Consider the following 6,084-nt stretch of genomic DNA (forward strand, 5'->3'; position numbering starts at 1 on the left):
AAATTGACACATAAGGGCGAGCGGCGGCCGGCGCAGCCAATAAACATTGGCGTTCGGACTACGGGGGCGGGCGCCGGGGCGGGCCGGGGCCAATGGGAGCGCTCCGAACGCCTCGGGCGGGGGTCGAGAATGTTGACAGATCCAAATCTCGGTCGGGATAGGACGGCCGGGGTAGTAACAATTTAGAAGCCCAAGCTTAGCAACAGCACGTGGTGGCCCGGCCCCCTCGCTCGCTGACTGGCGGCAGTCGTGCATGTTAAGTAGGCACTGAGCGCCGATTGGCCGGGAGAGCCTATGTAAAACAGGGGCCGCAGACCAATGAGCGGCCGCGGGGCGCCGGCCAATGACAGGCGCTTGCGGCCGGACGCGTTGCCGAGAGGAAAGAGCGCGGCTGGGACCGGCCCTGCCCTGCCCTTACCGCCCTGGCCCGGCCCGGCCTGCCTGCCCCGGCGAGGGCCGTTAGGGTGCGGGCGCGTCCGGAGCGCAGACCTGGGGCCGCGACGGCTCAGGGACCTGCGCGCGCGCCCCGCGGTCGGTGCACACTGGGCGGAGGAACCTGTTGCCCCCCGCCTGGCTCCCGGGAGGACTGACCCTCGGGGCCGCCTCGGGCGGGGATGGGGGTGCAAAACGAGACCCCCTCCCTGCCGGACATCTAGTGACCCTGGGAAGGTCTGGGGCTTGTGGGGCCGGGAGGACGCAGACTGAGCCCAAGAGCCAGGCCTCTCCCAGCGTCTCATGGGGGAAACTGAGGCCTAGAGCCGAGCGGGTCTCTTGGAGCTGCCCAGAGGGCCCCAGGGCTGAAGGGGGGCTTGGGCCTAGGCCTAGAGAAGGGGTGGAGATCTGCGGTCACTGAATGGAGGGCTGCGTGCTCTGTGTCGGTCCCAAGAGTCGGGACCTTCAGAGGCAGACGCAGGTCTTCTCCGTCCAAGGAGGCGCTTCCCAGCGAAGAGGGTTGCCTTCAAACCCTTGGCTGGCAGGTGGCCTTAGTGACCCCTGACCCTCCCAGTAGGGCAGGGAGAGGTGGGCCCCCTGCGCTGGGGCAGCCTCAGACCTTGGGCATGTCACGGGACCGACAGGCTGGATAGTGTGAGGTAGGTGGCTGGACTGCCCCCCGACGTTGTAAATGGGATGGAGGGTGGGCAACACCGTGGCTGCCAACAGAACAAAAACTATAAACACCCCAGCACTTTTTTGGGGAGCCGTGTAAATGCTTTACACGAATTTCCTTGTGTTATTTCTTCAGCCCCAACTTACAGATAAGGAAACTGGGACCCAGAGGTTTAGGGACTTGCCCTGGGTCTCCCAGCAGTCTCAAGCAAAATGGAGATTAGCATTCCCACATGTGCGTCTGCCCCAGAGCTGGTGACAGGGGTGCGGAGACCAAAGCCACTTCCTTAGCCAGCCCAGCTTGCTAGGGTCTGGTCCTGCTGTGTCATCTGTGAAGTGAGGACATTGCCACCAGGCAGCTGTACACCGTCATCACAGGAATCCCTTGCATAGGATCCGGCACCCTTCTTGCTCCTGTCCTGCACGTCGCTAATGAGAGCTCTCACTGTGGCCCTTGGCATTAGTCTGTAGGACTGCCCAGAGCTGTGTAGGGTAAAGGAACCCCCCAACTCTCAGATGCAGGGAGGATCCCAGGCTCTGAGGTGAAAGGGTGTGGCCTGAGCAGGCAGCAGGATCCCCCACCTCTCTGGTCATTTTGCAAGCACGTTCTGTCGTTGGTGGGCACCTGCCTGCCCTGTGATGTGATGTGGCTGTGACAGAGCGGGCAGTGCGGTGCCCAGGTGTGTGTGGAGGGTGGAGGGCCAGCCCAGGATGGGGGAGTTACCGTCCTGCTTTGACCTAGGCCAGTTGGGGGGGTGGGGGGACCCCCTGCCCCCACAGCTACTTCCTGAATCCAGCACTTCCCTAGTGCCTGCCTGGGCGCTCCCTACTGGGGAGTGCATGGGGGTCAGAGGGAGAGGTAACTTGGACCCCGGGTGGAGAAGGGCTGGGGGCGGGAGGGTTGAGCTCACAGTGACTGCCTCGTGGCTGGCCATCGGGGGCAGACAGGAAGGGAGGAGAGGAGAGATGAGAGGGGAGGATGAGGCAGGGCGCATCTCAAGCGGCACAGTCAAAGGGCTCGTTCGGTCAAGGGGGCCGACTGAACCTGGGGCAGTGGTGGCAGAGGGCCCCTAGAGGATCCCAGAGGGAGGGGGCTGGGGAGGTGCTGGCATGTGGGACCTGAGTCCCCTGCCACCTACAGGCTGGGCCTCAACATCCATTGGGCTTCAGTGTGCTACCTTAGAAGACCGGGAGCAGAGGCAACACAGCAGTCCTGGGGCCTGAAGCTCCCTGTACGTGTTCCCCACAGGGTAGGACACCAACAGGGGTGACTTTCCTGGGCCCAAGCTTGGGCAGGCACCTCCTTCACACCCAGGTTTGCCCAGCCTTTCCCCAGACTGGGTACTCCCTCCCCGGAGCAGGGACCTGTCCTGGTGGAAACAGGCTAAGCCTGTAAGGGGAGGGAAAAACTCCAGCTTCCCCCCCTAGAAGCCTACCATTTAACCCAGGTCTGACCTCCACTTAGGGACCTCCCCCCGCCCCGTAATTTGGGAACACTGAGACCCTCTCACCTACATACAAGCCCCCAGGGGTCCTCTACCACGAAGCCCTCCCACACACCCCCATACCTGAGCCCCGCTTCCCATCTCTAAGCCCCCAGCCCGTCTTGGAGCCCCTTCGATGGTCCTCACTCACTATCCTTTTGGGGCATCCAGCCCTCCCCACCTGCCTCAGAAACTCGAGGGATCTGGAAGAAGGACGCTGCTGATTCTGGCTGGAAGGCCTGGGTGGATGGTCTCTGGTCCTCCCATACTTCTGTTTTTTTTTTTCTACCCCTCTTCCCTACCTCCCGCCAATCTGTTTCCCTAGGTATAAAGCAAGGATGATAGTATTCGCCTTTTGGGGCAGTTAAGGATGGAATGAAGGGTTCCTGGTCCAGAAGCTTGGGAAGGGCTGGCTCCCCCCACCCCATGACCCCACAAGGGGCTTCAAGCCCGAAGGAGGCCATAGGAAAGAAGCATATAGAAGGCTGCTTCCCAGCCTCACCCCTTCCCTGACCAGGGTTCCCAACCACACCCTTGCTGATTTGGTAGCATGCCTGTGGCTTCTCAGGGTATCTGAAGGCCTCAACATGGCATCAGGGAGCACCGCCACCTGGGTGGGAAGCTTGGCCAGGCCCTCCCCACTCCAGAGCCTCCTTTCCCCACTCTGACACCAGGCTGACCTGGCCCTGCCCCACCCCTGTCCTGCCTTTGGCCACCTCAGTCACTGGGGAGGTGGCTGGTTCCAACAGTGCCGTGGTGTAGGTTCAGGTCTGTGGGATCCGGGGTCCTCAGGTGCTGAAGAGCCATTGCTGAGCCCAGCATCTCACACAGCCTCCCAGCAGCCTGGCTGCCCTGGGCTGAGAGGCCTGGTGTGTGCCAGGGGCCAGCTCCCCCCAGGGCCTGAGGGAGAGTCCTACGGGGGTCCACCACTGGGTTCCTCCCCGGAAGCCTGCCCTGGATTCTAGTCCTGCCACAAGATCTTAAACAAGTCCCTTAACCTGTCCTGGCCTCAGTTTTTCTAGCTATAAAATGGGGATGACAGTACTCACCTCTGAGGGTGGTTGGAGGTAGGACAAAGATGCATGAAAAGCCCTGGACAGTAGTGGGCTGGCACAGAGGGGAGTCAGGAAGTGACAGACAATATGAATGTCACTGCCCAAACCAGTGGGTGCTTCTAACCCTTGGGGAAACGGGGCCTAGAGAGAGGCAGGTCCTGCCCAGTCACCATCAGCCAGTTAAGAGTCACAGTCAGAACCAGGGGTGGGGAAGCAGCCACCCAGGCCACCCGGCCCAGGGACACCAGTCCAGGACTTCAAGCATTTGAGAGCTTTCTACAAAATGTAACACTTAAGAAAAAAAAAGTCCCCAAAATACAAAAGGAAGCCAGCAAAATCAAAATTAACGAAGATGTAATTAAGTGTCTGCATAACCTAACACGATGTCAATATTATCTTTTAATTTAAAATAAAAATATTCATTCTACTCGTGAACAATTTGTGGGGTGGAGTCTTCTTACTTTACGACTATGCTTGTGTACGGCTGGGACAACTCCGACGATCATGAATTAATTACCTGTGGCCAAAAATGTCCAAAAACAAAACAATAAAATTGCCTTTCAAAATTTTTGACAGGACAAAAAAGGAGGGTTGTGGGCACAGATTCCTGTGCTTGCTAGGGTGTTGGGGTGCCCTTCCAAAGCTAGAGAGCTAGACCTCTGAAGGCTGGAGGCCCCGCTGCCACCTCCCCTCCCAGGGGCAGCCCTGCCTCGGGCTGAGCTGGGGACAGGAGGCCAGCCTGACCCCTTCCAAGACTGGGAGGACAAGGGCCTGGGGTGGATAGGCAGGTCTCCCTCCCATCAGAAAAGAGAGGCCTCGGGGCTCCCCCACTCCCCTCTCCCAGCCCTGCCCTTGTGGGCTGGACCTTCACGCCTAGGGGACAAAAGGGCCTTCCTGCCCTGCTCCCCCATCTCCTCCAGGAAGCCTCCTAGGCACCTGCAGGTCACTTGGCCAAGGTGGCCTTCCTTGGCAGTGACTGCTGCTCAGGTTCCTAGGGCGCAAGCCTCCTCTCTCTGCTGGATGCCCTGAGGGCCAGAGCCCACCGCCTCCCCAGTCCCCAACTCCCCACCCTGAGGCCATGGTCCTCCCAGGGTACAGTGAGGCCAGGCTCTAGCTAGTGAGACCAGAGCTGCCCCATCCCAGTGTGCAGAAGCCTGTCCAATCACAGCCCACAAGACTCAGGGAAGACCCACCTCTCCCTGGTCTGTGGTGGAAGACTGGCGCGGTCAGAGCAATGGCTGCAGCTAGACTGTCACGTGCCTCTGGCGGAGGCTCAGATTCTGGTGGTAATCCCTGCCCCGGTCTCTGCCCCATTACCCACCCTCCCTGCGGGGCCCTGAGGGACCACGTCCTCACATGCTCTGAGCTCTCCCATGGCTCCCTCGTGCCCTCAGGAGGAAGCCCAGCATTCGGTGACCCAGCCTGCCCCCACCTCTGCACCGCCCTCTCAGGGGAGGTCACCTTTTCTGGCTGTACCGTGCCTCCACCAGTGTTTCCTCCACAGGCACCGTGTTTGCAACTGATATCCAGCTCACCCGCCAAGGCCCCCAGCTCGGCCAGCCCCCTGCTGCCCCCTAGACCCACAAAGTTCTCAGGTCTGGGTGCCTGTCTTTGCCCAGCTCAGGCCCAGGCTGAGAGCCCTGACTGATTTGGGATCAATGAACACACCAGTAAAAATACCCAACACCCCTCCAAAGCTTGCGTTTTTCCGTTTTCGTGGCGCGCCTGCGTACTGAGCAACTGCTCCAAGGTGGCCCGGAAGGACACCCACCCCTCCGCCCCCACTGCCCCAGGCTCAGAAGCAGGAGAAGCTCCAAGAGAGTCATTGACTTGTGCGAAGGGACCCCAGGCCCTGCCTGGAGACCAGGGCTGTGAAGCTGAGGATGTGTGTGGGAAGTGGGGGGCGCTGCTGTCGGGGAAGGCTGCCTGAAGGACGGGTCTCTGTGGACCCAGGAGGAGACAAGCACCTCCAGAACTCCAAGGCGGGGGGGTTTCCTGGGGGACAGTCTGGGTCCTGCCCCCAGGTGCCACTGGAATCCAGGAACAGGAAGAGCAGGTGTGGGTCACATGGGGGTGTAGTTCAGGGCCTCGGAAGCCATGGAGCCACCGCCTCCAGGGCACTGTCAGCCCCCATTCCCTGGCCCTGCCTCCACCCCTGGTGGCCCATGGCATCTGGCTCCAAGCAGGCCTTTCTCCCTGAGCCATTTGGGACCTGATTCCCTCTGGCTGGGGACCCTGGTGGGCCAGCCATAGGTCTCTCTAGACCTTCCACCTTCCTGTGGGACCCTGAGGACTAGGGCCTGGTCACTCAGTCCTACTGCACGGGGGGTCCAATCTGGCCTCAGGGTGCCTGCTTGCAGTGGGGTGGCCCCTGTGGTCAGGGCTCCAGTTGTCCCCAACGCACAGTGGACCCTCGCATCCTGGACGTGCTGGGAGAG

Source organism: Loxodonta africana, chromosome 5 (genome assembly GCF_030014295.1).
Source record: "Loxodonta africana isolate mLoxAfr1 chromosome 5, mLoxAfr1.hap2, whole genome shotgun sequence".
In the NCBI taxonomy this organism is placed as follows: Eukaryota; Metazoa; Chordata; class Mammalia; order Proboscidea; family Elephantidae; genus Loxodonta; species Loxodonta africana.